Genomic DNA, 23,147 nt, shown 5'->3' with positions numbered 1-23,147 from the left:
GAGAGTGGTAGGGTGGGGTGGGGCGCGTCGCGCGGGGGTAGGGTTCCGCGCAACACGGGGGGGGGGGGGGGGGGGGGGGTACGGTTCAGATTTTTTTTTTTCTTTTGCTTCCTACTTTTTTTTTATGGCACGTGGCCCGAGGGGTGTGGAATTGTAGGTTTTTCATTGTGTCTTCATATTTGGAGTAGATGAGTTTGCTCATTACTATTTCATTTGACGTTTATTTTGTATGACGTTGTCATTGGTTTGACGCGTTGCTTATATGTGTTTACATTTAGCATTGTAAGTGATGTACTTGATGAGGGGATCAGACTCTCAATATTTTTTGATGGGGATCGTGCCCCTTGTTAGACCTCATGGGTCGTAAATATGTTAGGACCGTGACCACGTTTTAAATGTAGAACCCAATGAAGACAGATAGAGAAGTTTATGAAATCAAGCTGGCCAGGCTATATAGATTATCATAACATCTCTAAGTGTTCACAGGGTTAAGGTTGACTTGAGCAAATAATTATGTAGTGGCAGAGCAATAACACCGAGTGTAAGGGAAATAATTTGTTTTATTCATTGCTTAAAAATGTGAAGGTTACAAGCCTACTTGAGGCGAATGTGACTAAACGAATAAGGAGCGAATCGCTCGAAATAACTAAACTCGTACTAAGTAGATTATGTAGGGGTTTCGTCCAATTGATGTAGAGAGATGAAGGGATGCATCATCCTTAAGGTAGGATAGCCCTCCAGTTTAGGATGATGCGATCACTAACAATGTTATGAGCTCCAGAGACTCCAAGTGTCATTGACATCATTGGAAGTCCAGAGATGTAGAAGGAGATTGTCAATGAGATGTCGACGATTGTCGTCCGCCATCTCGTCGCCGGGTGTTGAATTGATCTTCATCTCTTTTCCTCTTGGGAGGAGGGAGAGAAAAAGCCTCTTCGATGCGCACGTGTTTCTCAGCGCGACTTAGTAGCTCTTACAGAGTGGTTGGAGGTCTTCCTGCAATAGATTCCTTGAATCTACCTTCCTTCAAGTTTTGTTGAATGATTCCAGAGAGCATGCTTCCTCCCACGTTAGGAACTTTATGAGCTGCCTGTACAAATCATTGAATGTAGTTGCGGAGGGTTTCGCCCTCTCTCTGGGTGATAGTGAAGAGGTACGCGGGAGTCTTAGCATACTCTTTGTTGATAGTGAAATGGTGGGTGAAACGATCTGTCAGTTGGGAGAGGGCTTCAATTGACCTAGTGGGCAAGGAGTTGAACCAGCTCAATGCTCGTTCGGAGAGCGTTGCACGATACATCTTGCACATCACTGCGTCAGTTGGGCCATATAGATCTGCCATGGCGTAGAACTTTTCAAGGTGCTCATCTGGGTCGCTAGTTCCATCGAACTGCTGTAGACTCGAGACCTTTACCCGTTGGGGTAGTATCTCATTGATTATTGCAGTGGTGAAGGGACTGCGCCTTATTGGAGGTATTGCCCTTCCACCAATGGGATTACCTATATGGGGAAGGTGATTTGAGGGAGATACCCGACTATTAATTTCATCTTCTCCACCATTGTGTGGAGGAGCTCGTTGGCGAGAGGAGTTGCCTCTTGAAGGTGAACGTGGGTCTTGTCGCCCAGTTCGTGCATCTTGGCGATGAGTAGATTGTTGCATTCGAGCCCTAGGGTTTGAGGTGGATGCGATATCCGCTAGCGGTGGAGGTTGTGGCACGGGTGGAGATGCAAGGGGAGCGTTGCCTCCCGTTGTGGCGATGTATTGTGCCATTGCTTCAGTAGCAGCACTAGCCGAAGCTTCCGCAATCATGTGTTGGAGGGCCTCTTCGGTTATCTGAACCGTTCGAGGAGCGGGGAGTGGTGGATCCTGCGGGGGATTTATCTGAACCTTATGAGATGGATCTTGATTACAAGGAGGAAGTGGCAAACCAGAGCCTCCACAAGGAGGAAGGTTGTTAGCATTGATACGTTCTCTTCGAGTAGATGACTCACGGACACCATGCTCGCTACGTGATCTTGTATGCCTTCCCACAGACGGCGCCATTATGATGATGCTAAAAATAGATCACCTTAAGAAGTTGAGATCGAGGGAGGTGGGAGAGAAAAGTGGATCACTGCTCACGTGCTAGATGGCTCTGAGATACCTGTGAACAAAGAACACGTGAACTAAGCCGGGGGTTGATCCGGCAGAAATCCCTCCGACGCTCAAGTCAGACGTGCGGATAGCTGGAAATTGTAGAGAGAATTCAAATAGAAGAATTGATTGGGTAATAATAGCGTACCTTAATTAAATGAACTTGAGTTGTATTTAGACTTTATTGATTGGGCCGAGATCAATTTATCGGGCTCAACCTTATTTGGATGTGATTGGATTTCCGTAGAAATAGCTATTAAATTGGGCATGTGGCCCAGTAAATATGGGTCTATTATCATATTCGTATAAATTCGAATTTCAAAAGATGTTGTAAAATTCGGAATCATGATAAATATTGGAATAAATTGAATAATGGGTTGAAGATTGATTCAAATAGCAATCAAAGTCTCTTCCATGGTGTGATTTGATGAACTTTTTTTTTAGGTTATTCAACTCGAAAAAAATAATAGGGTTTAACTGCAACAATTGTTAGTTGGAGGGGTTAAAGTCTTATTACCGCTTACTTGAGGGGTTTGGACTTTAATTTATTTTAGCAAATGATCAAATAAAAAATGCCTTTTCCGTCGATCAGTTGTAATATCCCCACCTCCCCAGATTAAACCCCATAGGTGGCAGTTGCAATGTCCATGCCCATCGTCGCCGCCGACGCCGCCGCTGCCACCGGACGTTATCCCTCGCCGTATTATTTCTCGGCGCACGGTAAATCGAGGATGGAGCTGGTGAAGAGGAGATGGGAAAATAACAAGCATTCCAATAATATGACTACTGTATTGGTTAATGTGCTCCGGCTACGCTCGCCGCCGTGGTTATGGTGGTGGGAGATATATGTACTGATAGGATGGCTATTCCCAGATTGTAAGCCATGAAATTTACTGGTTTGATGAATTATATGAAAATGCAATTGCCTTTTTTTTATTGCAGTGTGTTAATCAATTTCCACTTGATGAAGAAGATACCTAATTTCGAGTACCTTGATCGAATTAATTGGGGAACCTCATACCTAATTTAACTCATCGGAGATTCAATATTATATCAACTTATAAGTTTAAGTGATTATTTTGATTTTCATTTTCCATTAACTATAAATTTACAAAGGATACTCAAGGACATTTTTTTCGTCGTTTCATATGACAATACCGTTAATTTGTCAACTGCTGCAATTTCTATTGTCGTGCTAATAATTACTTCTCCAGACACTCGATGGGTGTAGGTTATAGAAAAGCGTCTTAGGTTGTGTCTCTTACAAGCCCGTCTGCGTGGCTATCCTGCTTCTGTCATGCTGGTTACTATTTTAGTCCTTAGTTAGAACTCATATTGTCTATTGGAAATGACTCGTCCAAAAGTAATTTATCTCATCTTCTTTGTAACTTGATGGTTCCTACTAATTTTACTTCTCATTATTTGAAGGAATATGGGGCATGATCGAGAATTGGCGAGAAATGTATTTTCAGTATCAGGTAATATTTTAATCTCGATGTTGAAGAGTAGTCTTAGTAGTGCTCTGTTGAGTGTCAAATGATCGAAAGTGCTTCGTCTGATACTATGAGTTATTTAAAGTTTTTTCAAGTACTATTTTTCAAATATTGATCAAATATAATATGCACAATTTTAAGTTATGAGATGATTTTCCAGGATATACTATGATTAACTCGTCAATACGTTCAAGAGAAATTTGGTTTTAGGAAAATAAAAATTAGAAAGAAAACAATACCAGTCAAGAAGTCCTTGTATACTAGCCGAGTTGGTAAACATTTTTCTGGCAGCATGTGCTGTAGTTTCTTGAAAAAAACATTGGCCTTATTAATGGTCTACAACCCATCCCCAGAGAGAATTAAGAAATGCAAGATAATCATCAAATAAGACTCTTTTGTGTGTCATGGTAATAAAACATTTGAAATTTTGATTTCAGCCGTTCTAGCATTGGTCCTGAATATGATAACTAGAGCGGAAGGACTTGTCAGTAGCAAGTGTCATAAATTTTGTAGGAGTTTATGCAATTAATATGATCTTATAGGCTAAATAAAAAAATTTAGAAGTGAATCCGTTACATTAGTTTGCTAAAAGTTGTTAGGAAGTCAAATTCATACAAAGAACAGCGTCCACGATTTTTTTAAAGTTTTAAAATTAAGGGTTGAATAATATTTAATTAGTTAATTAATTAGTTCTACTATTGGTATACAATGTAATTAGTATATATAATTCAATTGTGAATAAACCAATACATAAAAAAAACACCAGAAACAATACTTAGCATTTCATTACATCAAAACACTCAAATGGGATATGATGACATCAGCACATCCAGTACAACATTCATAATAAAATCAAGAACAAGCCATAGGAATTACCAAATCCTTAGTAATCAAAATTGTCCGAGATCTTGTCGATGATGTTAGCAACAACACCCTTCGATTCCTTGAGCAACGAAACACTCTTTTTCAACTTTTTCCGTTTCAAAGCAACGGAAGGCAACTCGTCCATCATCCTCTCTAATCCGTTACCATGAGGCCCCATTATCTCGTTCACGATATCCGACTCCATTTCGTTTTTCACAAGGTTACGAATCTTGAAAAGCAAATAATGCAGCGCCATGTTATCAACCATCCTCCTCATAACAATCTCCCAATACGCATTCACCCTCGTTCCCAAATAGAACGCCTCTGGCACGCTGCTCGTCATGTTACGTAGATGACTAACATCAATATTACCAAATTTGCGGTAGTTGTCAATGTCTTTGATTAATTGATCCTACAAAGACATTCGCTCCTTCCAAGAAGATGTGTACGTGGGGTCGCACGTGTAGTCGGACACCTTATCCATCTCCACAATGTCGTTCACCCAATCGACCGATTCTTGCTTCATCTTCGCGATGAGATTCTGCGCGGCTCGTTTCGTGGATGACACGAGTTGCGGGTAGTTCTTCGAATCCCTTACCAAGATGGAGATCAACACATTCTCGACAAAACCCCATATTTTCTCGACGAAGTCAAAGAGTATGGCGGATATCGATTTCACCTTCCTCTGCAGGAGGGTATGAAACGCAACTTTCGGGAGAAAATTCGGCAGCCCAATCGACTTACCTTCCTCCAAAACCGTAATCTCATCAAGTAAGTACTTTTCGGAAGCGTTCGCGTCTTTTGCTGATTGGAGTTCGGCAGAGAATTTGTTGAGCATTTAAACCACCCTAGCGGTGCCATGCATCTCTTTCACATCGGGATATTCATCGAACTCCCCTTGAATGAGAATCTTTCTCAAAGATTCCTTAGCAGAGGCAACGACGTACGTGCACGATTGCCTCTTCAACTGCTATCTTATTACGCGGATTCTCCTAGTGTTTGGCGAGTTCGTGCATCCTAGTATTTATTTATACCTGGGAAGCACGCGGGCCTCTTCAACTGCTATCTTATTGCACCAGTTTTCCATGAAATTAAACCAGTTTTCCAAGGGATCTGCACACGTGTCCCACTAGCTCATCATGCGCCTCCAGAACCACCCAAACCCTAACCTGGAACTCTTCCTCGAGTTCGCCGGAAAAACAATCCCCACCGACGAGGAACACATCTCCGGCGCCATCAGCCTCGCCACCGAGGAAATCTCCGGCAACGGAAAAGGGATCTCCAGCAACCCTTTAACCTAATCGTGAAAAAGAACGGCGTCCCTGATTTAACCATGGTTGATCTGCCCGGAATCACTACGGTTCCAGTCTACGGGCAGCCCGAGGACATGTACGAACAAATCTCCAAAATAATAATGGAGTTTATCACACCGGAAGAGAGTATAATCCTAAATGTTGTCAGCAAGTGTCGATTTCACCACGTGTGAGTCGATAAGGATGTCTCAGAAAGTCGATAAAACCGGACAGAGAACCCTAGCTGTTGTAACGAAAGCTGATAAATCCCCCGAAGGCCTGCTCGAGAAGGTTACCGCTGATGACGTCAGCATTGCGTGAGGAACCGTATCGGAGACGAGTCGTACGAGGAAGCAAGGGCGGAAGAGGCGAAGCTTTTCGACACGCATGCATTGTCTTCTTTCGAAGATTGACAAGTCAATGGTTGGGGTTCCAGTTCTTGCTGAAAGGTTGGTCAGAATTCAGGCAAATATAATTGTGAAATGTCTGCCTGAAATTGTTCGGAAGATTAACGAGAAGCTTGCTATGAATATTGAAGAGTTGAATAAGTTGCCTAAGCATTTGACTTCTGTCGGTGAAGCGATGACGGCGTTCATGCACGTACGTCGTTGCCTCTGCTAAGGAATCTTTGAGAAAGTTATTGATGTAAATCCTAGAAAAAATCGTGAAATTTATTTTTCTAATCGTTGTTCTCGTAGATGTAAATCTCAAAAAAAGAAAAGAAAAAGAAGAAAAAACTAGAGACAATGATTAAAGATGGAAAAAGTACAGGTGATTTGCTCTTCTATATCTGTTCTTTTATGTTTTTAATGGCGATTTATTCACAAATTATCATGTAAATTTTGATCAATGGATCGAAAGATGTTGATACTGATTCTTCGACCCTAGTTACCATATATGTTTTTATGTGAAAATCATTAGTTTCTTGCTTTTGATTTTGTTGTTTTTTGTTACATAATTTTTTTATGTCGATTGCAACATGTTATCGTTTTTTTACGCATCATAACAACAAATTGCAAAATAAACAGCAACATGTTATTGGTTTCTTGCTTTTGATTTTGCTGTTTTTTGCATATTTTGCACTTTGCTGTTTATTTTGGATTTTGCTTATATGATGTGTATTTTACTTTTATATTATATTTCATTTCGACTTTGTTGTTATCATAGTATAAGTTGCATTCTACTGTAATATTTGCAGTTTGGTGTAGTACGTAACAAATGGTTTCATCTATCATAACAAAATACTTGTTGAAAATGACTTATTGTCATTGTATCGTTTGCATTTTGCAGTTTGTTGTTGACAATTGCATTTGGATATAGTTATTTGCATACTATTATTTGGTTGATATGGCCACTATTTTGTGGATGTTGTTGAAGTTTATATTTTTTATGTTGTTGTTTGCAACTAAGTTTGTTTGATGTTGTCCCTTTAGACGGTTTTCATTTTTTACTTTTGCAGTTCTACATATTGCGAGTAATTGTATTTTTTGCATCTCGTTGTTGCAACTTCGAACATTGTATTTCTCTATAGGGATTCTACGATGCGTTTTGATATAGAAATATGCATTGATGCAAATTTGTGCATATTTTAATTGGATGTTTTTTTGGTTGAACTCCTATTTTACCGTCGCTGCAACTACAGGCCAGAAGAAAACAAGCAAGAGATTCATTAGAGATTGATGCTACTGACATGATCATGTTTCTAAAAGATCCCGATGCCGTTTGGAAGTTGTGAATTCAGTCGGACGTCGAGACTATGTCCGTTATGACATCACCCCAGCCATAATCAGTTATGATAGATTATAGTTTGTTCATTGACTATATTGCAACACTGCTTGTATCTATTGATTTGTATCTTACAATATTTTGTATTTAATGCACTGATTTATTCCCAAATAAAAATGGTTTGCTGGTTTGTTATATCATCTTTTATTTTATAGGGGTAATATGCTATAAGTCCCTCAAACGAAACCTAATTTGAACTAAATGACAAGTCGAATTTTTTTTTTTAATTAAATCCTTAGTTTCAAATAATATATGAGCCACATCCCTAAATTTTTTTTAATCCCTATCTTGCCCTTTTAACCTAAATTCTCTAACTTATATATTCACGTTTCTCCAATTCTCATTAATTTCGTTCTTTTAATTTTCTCCCACGTTCTCTCTCTCTCTCTCCATCTCTCAAACGGTTCTGCACATTGTCTTTTACAATTTTTTCTTCTCTCATCTATCTATCTCTATATCTCTCTCTTGTTTTCATGACTAGTAGCACAATGAAGGGACAATAATAGACGAGGCGGCGGCGGGGTCTGTGGTGGTTTAGGCGGCGGCGACAGGGGCTGTGGTTGTCGAGACAGGGGTGAGGGGTTGTGATTATTGAGGCGGCGGCGGGCTATGCTGCTATGGTGGTCGAGGCAGCGGGGGTTGTGCCGTTGTGGTGGTTGAGGCGGGGTGAGGGGTTGTGATTGTCGAGGCGACGACGGCGGGCTATGCTGCTATGGTGGTCGAGGCGGCGGGGGCTCTGCCGCGTGGTGGTCGAGGCGGCGACGGGATGTGGTGGTTGAGGCAGCGGCGTGGATGTGATTATGGCGGAGATTTGATGGAAAACTTATATTTTTTTACCATTTGAATATGATTTTCATGATCTTCAAGAGATTGCGCTTGATTTGTGTTCAAAGTGGTAGATCTAGGTTTTCCCAAAGTTGGTAGGTGACTACGGGTTGTGACGGCTGCAGATGTTTGGCTATTAGGGTTTGACGGCTGATGCTTTGAGGATGCTAGGGTTTGGTCGTACAACGTAGTATACCATAGTACACCGTAGAATACCATAGTACACCTTAATTAATATACCATAGTACACTGTAGTATACCGTAGTCTACTACAGTATTGACAAAAAAAAAAAAACGAAAATAGTCTGTAGAATAAAATATTTTTTTGATAGTTGTGTGTAAACCATAGTACAACATAGTATATCATAGTATTTTAAAAATCTGCTGAATTATTTAACGAAACCCGAAATTCGAAAAATAAGGAAAAAATATTGTTTATAATAATGTAAAAAGTGCTAGAGTGAAAATTGAAAAAAGAAAGATGAGTGAAAGGGTATTTTCGGAATGAATTTAACAAAGGATGTGAAGCAAATGTTTAGTTGAACTTGTCATTTAGTTCAAATTAATTTTGTCACCAGGGACCTATATCTTAAGACCCCTATTTTATATTCTATATTGTAAAAATATTTTATATTGTTCGAGGAAGAATAAACTTAAACCTCTGATGTTTGAGCACATTATCATTAGTCCAAATTGTATTGTTGTGAAAAGACCTTTGCAAAATAATATTTTTGACATATGGTCGGTGAATATGTATATATTAATTTTGCTATTTATTTTTGCTGTTATAAATTGCAGTTTGTATGTTGCTAACTGTATTTTGCAATTTGTTGTTGTAACTTGACAAAACTTAGAGTGAGAGAGCCGCGAGGCTACTAAAATAGAAAATAAAAAAATAAAAAAATAATAAAAAAAGGAGAGAGAGAGAGAGAGAGAGAGAGAGAGAGAGAGAGAGAGAGAGAGAGAGAGAGAGAGAGAGAGAGAGACGTGATTGAGAGAGAAGATAGAGAAGAGTGATAGGGGAGAGTGAAATGTGGGATTTTATTCATATTGTCCATAACTAACTACCTTAATATAGATAATAATTAAGGACATTAATGTCAATTGACAAATAATTTAATTTAATTTATATTACATTTATTGGTCAAGGGGCCTACAGCTATAATCAACTAACAAAATTGGCCCCAGCCAAATAAGGGGTCCAGCTAATTATCCCTATAATAATTGGGACAAATTAATACTGCAAACTCTAATTTGTGAGCACTTATTTTTCTCACACACACACACACACACACATATATATATATATATATATATATATAAAATATAACAATTAATAAGTAATGAATTAGAAGTACTAGCCGGAAGGTAGAATTAATTTGCACTGCTTACGGAGCTTCTTTGACGACGTCGCATCACTTATAGAAGCGTGCCCAACTATTCAAGCAAAACACGTTTTTTATTTTAAAGTTTGAGTCATCAAAACGCCGTCGTTTTGTTGACTGTGCAGAGAACTCACACTTTCTTCATGCTTCAAGACATCAGAGTGCTCCCCAAGGCTTCTCTGGAGTATTTCTATTTATAGGCCATCAATATCTACATTTTTCTTTTATGCTTTTATGATATCACTAAAGTAGGTAGAGTAGAGTAGTTGTGATGAAGTTTTTGTCCAGTTTGTATTGAATTTTTCTCACTTTTTCATCAATACAATTCTACCTATTTTATCAGAGTTTGTTTTTATTCTTCAAAAACAAGCAGATTCATAACATTTGGTATCAGAGCCTCACTTTCCTGACCATAACACACCATTTTTTTGATGATGACAATGAGCCATGTCCGTACAGCTGGAGGGGAAAGCACTAGATCTGAAGCAGAAATGTTTGTGGAGGAGCAGCTTGCTTTCAATGACAAGATCCAAGGAGAATTATCTGTTCTTCAAGCTGAAATTGCAAGGAATAAAGTGGAAAGCAACCAAAGGATGGATGAGATGAATCGAATGATAGGAGAAATGATCAGATCTATGGGTGGAGATAGAGGCAAAGAACCACTGCAGCCTGGCAACACTTCTGACCACCCAAAACAGGAATCCTAAGATCATTTCACCTAGGACGAGCCCTGCACATGAATAGGCATGTAATCCTAACACTTTTGTGAGGAATATGGAGAGGAGAGACATTAGATTGGAATTTCCTAGGTTTGATGGCAGCCTTCCTAGAACATGGTTAAGGAGATGCCGTAGATATTTTGAGTTGAACCCAATGAATGAACAAGAGCAGGTGAAGTTGGCTTCTGTTTATCTTGAGGGTAAAGCTGAAGATTGGTACTCTGACTATATAGAGAAGATAGAGAGATTGGGATGGGAGGTGTTTGCTAATCAGATTTTGGAGAGGTTTATGGAGGAAGAAGGAGTGAGTCTGCTGGCAGAGTTCAATAAGCTTCACCAGCTCACTTCTGTAGAGGAGTATAGATTGAAGTTTGAGCATCTCAAGGTTTTTGTGTCTAGAAAGTATCCAACCCTACCAGAGGGGTACTTTGTATAGTGTGCTTTGTAGCAGGTTTCAGAGGGGAAGTGAAAAACATGGTTAAAATGATGAGACCACTGTCCTTAACCAATGCTATACAGCAAGCAAAGCTGCAAGAAGGATGTGTGGATCAGATGAAGTCTGAAATAAGAAATTCCATAAGAACATCCAACCAGCCACAAAGACCTCTGAGGGGAGCAAATCCAGAGCAACCTTTGAGGATTCAGTATCCTGAAAAGAAACCCATAGAGACCAAAAGACTTACAAGACCAGAAATGGAGGAAAGAAGGAGAAAATGATTGTGTTACAACTGTGAAGAAAGATATGTGCCAGGGCATAAGTGCAAAAGGTTGTTTAACATTGAATGTGTTCCTGCACCAGAAGAGGAAGTACAAGATGAGGAAGGGGAAGGCAATGAAGAAGGGTTAGAGGTGGAAGAGATAATGCAAATTTCATTCAATGCCATAGCAGGGCAAGTATCTCACATTACTTTGAAAGTACTTGGTAGATATAAGGGGAAGAATATCACCAAACTCATTGATACTGGAGCTTCTCATAGTTTCTTAGATCCTCAGACAGCTACCAAACTAAGCTGTGATAAAGTATGCACAAGAAGGATGAAAGTCACTGTAGCTGGGAAGCAGCAGCTATTTTGTGACTCCATTTGTTCTAATTTTCAGTGGGAACTGGGGAATCATCACTTTTACATTAGTGTTACACTCTTGGAGCTGGGGGGTATGATCTTGTACTTGGGTTGAATTTTATGAAGAAGTTTGGGCCTGCAGTTTTTGACCACAATCAAAACTGCATCACATCGAGGCAAGGAAAGAGGGAGATTGTGCTCAAATGAGTGGAGGATGAGCCTCAATTCTTCATGATTGATGAGAAGAAAATGCAAGGGCTGTTAAGCAACAGAAGCATTAACATGGGATGCTTGGTCATGCTGAATGGGAGAAAAGACACCTCAGAAGGAGACAAGACACTAACAGAGATACAAAAGGTGATCAGCAAGTTTCCAGATCTGTTCCAAGATCCAATTGAGTTACCACCCCATAGGAAAAATGAGCATGCCATACCTCTGAAAGAAGATGCCCACCCATTCAAGTCTCAGCCATATAGATACCCCTATATGTAGAGAAAGGAAATTGAAGAAATGGTCAAGGAAATGCTGCAAGCTGGCATCATACATGACAGCTGCAATCCCTTTGCATCACCAGTGCTCTTGGTCAAGAAGAAGGATGGCACTTGGAGGTTCTGTGTAGACTACAGAAGATTGAATGCCATGACCATCAAGGATGGTTACCCCATTCCTCTGATTGATGATTTACTGGATGAACTTAAAGGAGCCAAAATGTTCTTTAAAGTGGATTTGAGAGCTGGATACCATCAGATCAGGATGAAGAGAGAAGACATTGAGAAGACTACATTTGTAACTGCTTCTGGACATTATGAATTTAGAGTTATGCCCTTTGGATTGACTAATGCTGCAGCAACTTTCCAAGCACTTATGAATGATGTATTCAGAGAACATCTGAGGGAGTTTATACTAGTGTTCTTTTATGATATACTCATCTATAGCCAGAGTGTAGAACTCCACATTGAGCATCTGCAAAAGACACTAGAATTACTGAGGCAACACCATTTACTAGCCAAGAAATCCAAATGCAGTTTTGGCCAGCAAAAGGTGAAATATCTGGGGCATGTAATAAGTCAAGAGGGGGTGGGGGTGGACACTGGTAAGATTCAAAGTGTTAAAGATTGGCCTACTCCCAAGACAGTGAAGTCACTAAGAGGATTTCTTGGGCTAACAGGTTACTATAGGAAGTTTGTTAGAGGCTATGGGGAAATAGCTAAGCCACTTACTCAACAGCTTAAGAAGGGACAGTTACAGTCGAATGATGAAGCTCAGGGAGCTTTTGAGAGGTTGAAAGAAGCCATGACTTCTACTCCAGTATTACAACTGCCAAACTTCCAAGATAAATTCATTGTAGAAACAGATGCCTCCTACTATGGCATAGATGTTGTTCTTATGCAGCAAGGCCATCCTATAGCTTATTTGAGTAAAGCATTGGGACCAAAGAGTCTGGGGATATCCATTTATGAGAAATAATTTCTGGCAATTCTTTTGGTTGTGCAAAAATGGAAGTCTTACCTCATCTGTGGCACTTTTGTGATCAGAACTGACCAAAAGAGCTTAAAATAACTATTGGAGCAGAAATTATCAACCCCTTTACAACACAAATACTTAGCCAAATTGTTGGGGTTCAACTACACCATTGAGTACAAGAAAGGTACTGAGAATAGTGCAGCTAATGCAGTATCAAGGAAAGAAGAAGTAGGGGAGCTGACTCAGTTAACTATTGTACAGCCCATGTGGATTGAAGAGGTGTTGCAGAGCTATGAAGGTGATATAGAAGCAGAAAAGATTATTAGCAGTTTTACTTTGAGACCCATGGATGTTAGTCTTCACCAATACAGTGATGGGATAATCAAGTACAAGGGAATGGTATATGTGGGGAAAACAGGAGAGGTTAGACAAAGGGTGATTGAACATATGCATGGCTCTTCTGTGGGTGGTCATTCAGGCATTCAGAACACTTACCACAGGATTCAAGCAATCTTGTTGTGGCCAGGGTTAAGGAATCAAGTCAAGGAGTGGGTCAGACAGTGTGCAATTTGTCAGTTAAGTAAACATGAGAATGTTAAACTGCAAGGGTTCTTGCAGCCATTGCCTATTCCAGAACAAGCATGGACTTGCATCACTATGGATTTTATAGTGAAACTACCAAAGTCTCAAGGCAAGGAAGCAATTCGGGTGATTGTGGACAGATTCACTAAGTACAACCACTTCATAGCCCTCAACCAACCCATTAGTGCTTCACAACTAGCTCATATCTTTGTAATGAAGGTATACAGACTCCATGGTCTTCCCAGCTACATTGTGTCAGACAGAGATCCTCTCTTCATCAGCCAGTTTTGGAAAGAACTTATGCAGTACTTGGGGGTGCAACAACAATTGAGCACTGCCCATCATCCCCAAACTGATGGGCAGACAGAGAGGGTCAATCAATGCCTTGAGTCTTATCTCAGGTGTATGTGTGGGCAGTTTCCAAAAAAATGAAGCATTTGGATTCCCTAAGCTGAGTGGTAGTATAACACTTCCCACTAGTCATCCATCCACATGACCCCATTTGAGGCCCTATACGGCTACAACCCACCTCAAGTTGGATATGGACCTCATTTGTTAAGGAAGACATGGGGAGTTGAAGCATGGGTTAAGGATCATCAAAAGATATCCCAGAGGTTGAAGGAGTTATTAAATGAGGCACAACAGAGGATGAAGTTCTATGCTGACCAGCATAGAAGTGAGAGAGAGTTTGCAGAAGGGGAGGGGGTCTATCTAAAACTGAAACCTTACAAACAGATGAGCTTGAGGAAGAGTGAGCTGTGGAAATTAACACCCAAGTATTGTGGACCATTTCTTATTACCAAGAGGATTGGAGTTGTAGCTTATGAACTACAATCACCTGCAGATGCTAGGGTACACCCAGTCTTCCATGTTTCCCAGTTAAAAAAGCATATTGGAGACACTACAAGGGTCACAACAACCCTACCTCCCTTGGATGAGCAGAACCAATTCCTATTGGTTCCGGTGGCTGTGAGGGAAAGGAGGTTGGTCAAGCACAACAATGTGGCTCAAGTGCAATGTCTAGTGGAGTGGGCACATCTGCCAGTGGAGGAGGCCACATGGGAAGTTGCAGCTGAGATGGAGGAGAAATTCCCAAGTTTCAAGCCATGAGTCATGGCTCTTGGAAGGGAAGGGTAGTGTAACGGTATTAACCGTTTTTCAATTTTTTATTAAAGTTCCCAAAACGACGTCGCAGCACATATAGAAGCGTGCCCGACTATTCAAGCAAAACACGTTTTTTATTTTAAAGTTTGAGTCATCAAAACGCCACCGTTTTGATGACTGTGCAGAGAAATCACACTTTCTTCATGCTTCAAGACATCAGAGTGCTCCCCAAGGCTTCTCTGGAGTATTTCTATTTATAGGCCATCAATATCTGTATTTTTCTTTTATGCTTTTATGATATCACTAAAGTAGGTAGAGTAGAGTAGCTGTGATGGAGTTTTTGTCCAGTTTGTATTGAATGTTTCTCACTTTTTCATCAATACAATTCTACCTATTTTATCAGAGTTTGTTTTTACTCTTCAAAAACAAGCAGATTCATAACATTCTTCAAGAAGGAAATGCCATCCTGGGTGGTGCGGCCGCCGACACGGTGGCAGAAATTACTCACGACCACCGTACAGCTGGGCAGCCACCACGAATCCTCGAACAGCACCTTCGCAAAAAAATACATAATCTTTAGTGCGAAGGCGGCGACGATGACGGGCCATAAGAGGATGAAGGTGAAATTCGCGACGGCGCGGTCTTCCTCCGGCGACATAAATCTCATGGCGGCGAGGTAGCTGTACGCCAGAAATATCAAGCTGCCGTGGAGGATCAGGTTGTACGGCCTCCCGTGGAGCACGAATATGATCATCACCACCGACAGCGTGGAGGATCAGGTTTCCTCTCTTGGCTCCGGCGTCCTTCAAAACCTTGGCCATTAATACAGAAGCAGTTTCCACGGCAATACCGAGAGGGGTCTTCATCTCTGAGTTCCTTTTGTTTATGTGTGCGATTCTCACCATTATTTTCAAACCCTGCAATTCACTTTGCAATATTATTACTTTTTCAATATTTTATTTAACTTTTACTAGTACTTTACATATGGTGTATTAATAACATGTGAATTGCACATGTCAAGGTTTTGGCAATTGAAGAAACATTTTCTTATATCTAATTTCAGTTGAAGAAATTGTCAAATGTCAAGCAATTTGCCAAATTACTAGTACTTCACCCGTGCGTTGCACAGATGTCAGTTTCAAAATGAGAAAAATAATAGTATATAAACGACTATCTCTTTATAATAACAGCAATTTCAGTAAAAAAAACGTAAGGAAATTAAAAAAAACATAAACTTTATCTTCTAATTTTGAGATATAATATCTGAAATTCAATTAAATGTTACAAAGAAATAATAAGCGAAGCCCGCAAAACACGATATGAAGATTAAGTAAAATCATTTAAAATATATGGTATAGGTCTTTTTCATGGAATAAAATCTACTACACTATGTGAATCTTCTGCGAAATAACTAACTTAACAACAAACACGGTAGCAGAGATGTAACACAATAGATATTCAAATAATATGCAAGTTTATCACTAACGACGTTCAATTAGTAAAGCACATTACTCAAACAACAATACAACTTATAAATACTACAAAAAAGATAAGATGCATAGGCCACTACCAATATTGATATCAACATTGATACTAATACTGATAGTACTACTGATGCTAATATCGATTTTAATACTCACTAATATTGATACTAATAGTGATACTCATACTGATACTAATCATAATACTAATATAAATATTAATATTAATATTAATACTAATACTAATACTAATACTTATACTAATACTAATACTAATACTAATACTAATACTAAAACTAATACTAATACTAATAAGAATACTAATACTAATATTAATACCAATACTAATATTAATAATAATACTAATACTAATATTAATACTAATACTAATACTAATACTAATACTAATACCAATACTAATACTAATACTAATACTAATACTAATACTAATACTAATACCAATACTAATACTAATACTAATACTAATATATTAATACTAATACTAATACCAATACTAATACTAATATTAATACCAATACCAATATCAATACCAATACTAATACTAATACTAATACTAATACTAATACTAATACTAATACTAATACTGATACTAATACTAATACTAATACTAATTCTAATACTAATACTAATACTAATACTAATACTAATACTAATACTAATACTAATACTAATACTAATACTAATACTAATTTTAATACTAATACTAATACTAATACTAATACTAATACTAATACTAATACTAATACTTGATACTTATACTAATACTAATACTAATATTAATACTAATATTGATACTAATACTAATACTAATACTAATACTAATACTAATACATATATTCATACTGATACTGATATACTGATATTGATAATGATACTGATATTAATACTAATACTAATAATGATACTAATACAAATAATAATACTAATACATATAATAATATTGGTACTAATACTAATACTAATAATGATACTCGTACTAATACTAATACTGATACTCGTACTAATACTCATACCGGTACTAATACTCATACTGATACTCATACTAATACTGATACTGAGACTGAGACTGATATTGATACTCATACTCATACATATATTGATACTCATACTCAAACTCATGTTGATACTATACTGATATTGAAACTGAAACTGATACTGATATTGAAACTGATAATGATATTGAAACTGATACTTATACTGGTACTAATACTGAAACCGATACTGATACTGATACTGACACCAATACTGACACTAACAATAATACCAATAATACTTATACTGATACTGATGTTGATACTGATACCGATATCGATACCGATACCGACACCGATACCGATACCGATACCGATATCGATATTAATATTGACACTAATACTAATGCTTATATTAATACTAATACTAACATTAATAATAATACTAATATTAATATTAATACTAATACTAATACTACTATTAGTACTAATACTAATACTATTACTAATACTAATAGTAATACTAATACTAATACTAATACTAATACTAATATTAATACTAATACTAATACTAATACTAATACTAATACTAATACTAATAATAATACTAATATTAATACTTTTACTAATATTAATATGTTAATATTGTTTATGATAATGTTAATGTACTAATGCTAATATTAATTTTAATGTTAATGATAATCTGGATATGCTAATTATTATGCTAATGAAGATTATATTGTAATCCTAATATTATCCAAATCCTTGTCCTATTCGTAATCCTATTCATAACCCAAATTTTAATTTCCTATTTCTATCACTAATCATAGTTATAATCCTAACCCTAATAATTTTAATACTCATAATTCTAATGCTAATGCTAATGTAAATTGTCATTCTAATTCTAATTTTAATCCTAATACTAATACTAATACTAATACTAATACTAATACTAGTACTAATACTAATACTAATACTAATACTAATACTAATACTAATACTAATACTAATACTAATACTTATACTAACACTAATACTAATACTAATGCTAATACTAATACTAATACTAATGATAATACTAATACTAATACTAATACTAATACTAATACTAATACTAATACTAATACTAATACTAATACTAATACTAATACGAATACTAATACTAATACTAAATCTAATACTAATACTAATACTAATAATAATACTAATAATAATACTAATACTAATACTAATGCTGATACTGATAAGTGTTCGTTTTGCGTGATTTTTGCTTATCAAATTTTCGAGTTTTGGTCTTCGTTCGTCCGAGTTTCGGCTTTATTTGTATATATTATGTTTTTTTTTTGTTTTTTTTTATATTTTAGGTTAAGAGAAGCTATTTTTGCCGATTCGAAACGATTTTGGAAGCGAAGCCGAAAATCAAACCAAACACGTGCAAAAGTGCATTATCGCGGGTGTAGCACCGTTTCGTATTTCAAGCATAACATTTGCATACGACCTCCGATTGAGCTAATTCAAGTGTCTGTATAAAGCTAACTTCAAGATCAACGACTTTTGTGAAATGCAAAATTGTCAAATTCGGGCTAAAAAAGGGTCAAAACAGTGTTTGAATTTGGCGCAGAAGCCCAGATCGCGATCCAGCCTGGATCGCGATCTGGGGGGTCTCACAGTATATTTTTTGAGCAAGAACCAGATCGCGATCCACCATGCCCGTATCGCGATCTGGAAAGGCGGTGCGCAATTTCCAAGGCTGCCAGATCGCGATCCAAGAAGCCCAGATTGCGATCTGGGCACAGAATTCGAGACGAGATATTTTTCTTTGATTTCCTACTATAAATAGAAGGTCTCTTCTTCATTTTTAAAGATCTCGAATATATCTCGACATATCAAGACATATCTCTCGACCTTTTCTTCGGTTTTCGCTAGTTCTTCGCGGGAAGCTTCGACTCGGGTTTTTCATAAGCTTTTCATTACGTTTAGTTTATAATTTCTCGTGTTCTTCATTTTGATGCTATATTTGTAATGAACTGAGCATTTTCTTTTAGGGAAATGAAACCTTGTATATATTGATTTTGATTTCCAGATCTGTGATCTATTTGTCGTTCTTTGATTCTGTTTATGTTTTCTTGTATTAAATGCTTTCGATTGTTTGGCCAACAGTTGAATTGATTGTAAATGGGAATGAACTCGAGAGAGGATTTCTCGTTTGATTTTAGGAAAACATAGCTCAGGTTGTGGAAACGGAGACGTGATGCACCTCGGGTAGCCCTGAAGGACTTGACATAAATGCTCTCTTAATATCAGGTTCTGAACAAAGACGTCGGACCTGTGGGTAGACTCTAACTACACTGGAGACGGGGGTTAGGGTATTTTAGTGTCCGGGTTAGCGAACATAGAATTGACAATAGATTCGGATCTGTAGATCTTTATCGATAGTACACTGGTGGATTTTACCCTAGAAGCCATCACACGTCGGAATTCCTCGCTTTTACAGGCGGACCGTTGTTTTTTGTTACTTTTTAGTTTTATTTCTCCCTTCCATTCTTGTATGTCTAGATAAAATTTAGGATAGTATAATTACGGTACTTGGTAAATTTAGGAACTTAATTCCCTGTGGATCGATATCTGGAATTCACTATTCTACAAAACACGATACTGTACACTTGCGGTTTCTCATACGTAGGTTTTACGCGTATCAGATACTGATACTAATACTAATTAATTACTAATACTAATACATATACCGATACTAATACTGATATACTGATATTGATATTAATACTAATACTAATAATGATACAAATACTAATAATAATACTAATACATATAATGATACTGGTACAAATACTAATATTAATACTAATAATGATACTCGTACTAATACTTATACTAATACTCGTACTAATATTCATACCGATACTAATACTCATACTGATACTCATATTAATATTGATACTGAGACTGAGACTGATATTGATACTCATACATATACTGATACTCATACCGATACTGATAGTCATACTGATATTGATACTGAAACTGATACTGATACTGATACTGAAACTAATACTAATACTGATATTGATACTGAAACTGATACTGGTACTAATACTAATACGGATATTGAAACTGATAATTGTACTAATACTGATACTGGTACCCATACTCATACTGAAACTAATACTAATATTGATATTAATATTGAAACTGATAATGATACTGGTACTCAATCTACCAACCTTTATATCTAATTCCTTATGTGTGGAAGTCGAAGCATCAAAAAACACATATTAAATGTATTAGAAATTAACAAAGTAGTATATATTAACAAAAAACTTTAAATTTAGAAAATTACAAAGTAGTACATGGTAAATTAACAAAAAACCATTTAAATAACTACGTGGGACTTTGGTTGTAATTATATACAAATATTGTGACACAATTTTAAATATAATTATCATCACGTGTATAGATAATAATATAAATTCATTAAGGGTTTTTACGTATAAGCAGCTAAAATATACATGGATATTTTTGTATTGTTATTTAATTGTTGTGCACAAAGTATAATTAATTATTAACCTCATGGGTATAAAATGCATGGGTGTAAATACATAGCGGATGCTCCGTTTAAAGTTGAAAAATCAGATTCCACTAATTATTGTAGACGTGTAGTAATATTTAATAAAAAATGAATTATCTTGGTCTAATAAAAGTTATTTGTAACCTATTATGCCTTTAAAATATGAACTAATCAATACATTTAGTTTAAGAATATCAGGGTTGGAGGATATTATTTTATTTGGCCATTAAATTAATTCATTTAATTATGTAATTTTATTACTATTATTATTTCATTTTTTGGTTTCTTTTTAATTTTTCTTGATATTAATTTTTTTTCTTTATAATAATAGAAAATTAGAAATAATTATATTATGTGTGAATTAACAACATTATATAATAATTCACATTGAGGTAATTCCATCTCATTAAGAATTGAAAGGAAAAAAAATAGATGACAAAAAGCAAATAAAGAAAATAACATATTAAAAAAATATTTAATTTTCATTAAACATGTACACCTGTCTTTTTGTGAATGGAATCCATTTTCTACCCATTAACAGAGGTCCGTTCTGAATTAAAACCCAAAAAGTATTATACTACATTCTAAGTATTATACTAAACACTAATCTAGCTTTAACGATAAATAATATTATTAAACCATAATTAAATAAATCCTCTAATATATAAAAAAATCTTAACAAATCGTGCATCTATTCGTAAACTTTATTTCCATTATTGAACAAAGTAATGTATGTGAAAAGCGAATTTTTATTGTTAAAAAAATTAAATAAACAAACATAGATAATATTTTTCAATAAAATTAGTTTCAAGATTCAATGCATAAAGGAAGAACATAAACAATAAAATGAATTTTTATTATAAAAAAATTAATACACAAATATAGATAATATTTTTCAATAAATTAAGTTGCAAGATTCAATGCATCGGAAGAACATAAACCATAAAATGAAAATCAACGACATCTCAACATTTGAACTAAGGTTTGTAACTTCGATAGAAATTTGTCGGTCGTCCAGTAAACGAATTAGACAGTGTCATACGACCTTGTAACGGCAAAGCATTTGCTTCTCCATTCAAAACCGAGTATGACAATCACTTATAATTTCCAAATATCAATTCTTTGTTTTGCAAACCATCGTCTGTCAATCGGCACGATTCAATCATATTAAAAGTATAAGCGAGGCATATGTCTTTCCTAAACCCATCGAACGGAGCTTTTGAGAGAATACTCATATGAAAAGTATAATGAAATATAAATATTAATTAGTAAGAAAAACATAAAAAAAAACATATTGTTAAAATCATGAGATAAAGATGATTAATTCATGTATTTATTGGAACCTATATGATTCTTTCATAAAATAATTAAAAGTATAAATACCAAATTTAAGCATATAATATATTGAAACTATAATTACGAAATTTCGAAGGTAATACAATATTATAAAAATAAAAATTAAAGAAAAATCCTCAATACAAAAATAACGAAAGAACTAAATAACATAAAGAAAAAAAATCAAGAAAATATAATTTAAAAAAAGAGTCGATTTTATCAAAACAAGACGCACATTACCATACATTTTTTATCGAATGAAAAATGATGGTGGAATAAAGTGAATCAGTGGGGGTTTATATACTTGTATATGAACAATGAAAAAAGAAACAATCAATTACATATAGTAATAATACAAAAAACATTAAATGCAATAAAAAGATGATAATTTTTTATTGAGAAGAAATATTGTAAATCTTATTCTAGGAAGGTACATGTAAAAAAATGATTTTATAATTATGTAGGATATTACACTTTAAATCATATCCTTATATATATATATATATATATATATATATATATATATATATATATATATATATATATATATATATATATATATATATATATATATATATATATATATATTGTTGGGATGTTAAGCCCAGGATTCAATAAAAATTAGCAAGAGGTTCTAGATTAACCGGTTTTAATTTTATTAACATGCTTTGATTAGATTCGTTTAAAGCGGAATAAATCTAACCTAGCGACTTACAGTTTTCGCGAGCAGATCTGTTTCTATCTTCGGCGCACGAACGAGGATCCACGTCAAGCCTTCAACATTCGTAAAAGTTGCTGTCTAGAAATTTCCAGTCCTCTCCCTTCACCGATATCTCCGCGACCGTTGATCCGATCATAAAACCCTTCAGATGGATTGTAGATCTAAGGGTTAGCAAGCTACTGTATAAACTTCGAGCCTATCCGACTAACGGATGATTTATGGTGAATTTCTTCGCAGGACTCCTCAAAAATTCGGGAATAATAGTTTGCTCTAAAAACCTATAATCTTCTATTGAATATCCCGGATTAATAATTCTTCTACAAGGGTGGA

General features: G+C 36.0%; 1 pseudogene; it reads left to right on the top strand.

The window, feature by feature from the left end:
* The first annotated feature begins 5,347 nt into the window (after positions 1-5,347).
* Positions 5,348-6,429, top strand: LOC148772286 (dynamin-related protein 4C pseudogene; annotated as a pseudogene).
* The last annotated feature ends 16,718 nt before the right edge of the window (positions 6,430-23,147 follow it).

Source organism: Erythranthe guttata, chromosome 2 (genome assembly GCF_056151865.1).
Source record: "Erythranthe guttata isolate IM_541 chromosome 2, IM_541, whole genome shotgun sequence".
In the NCBI taxonomy this organism is placed as follows: Eukaryota; Viridiplantae; Streptophyta; class Magnoliopsida; order Lamiales; family Phrymaceae; genus Erythranthe; species Erythranthe guttata.
The sequence above is the reverse complement of the archived record's forward strand: the minus strand, read 5'-3'. Positions and strand labels throughout refer to the sequence as shown.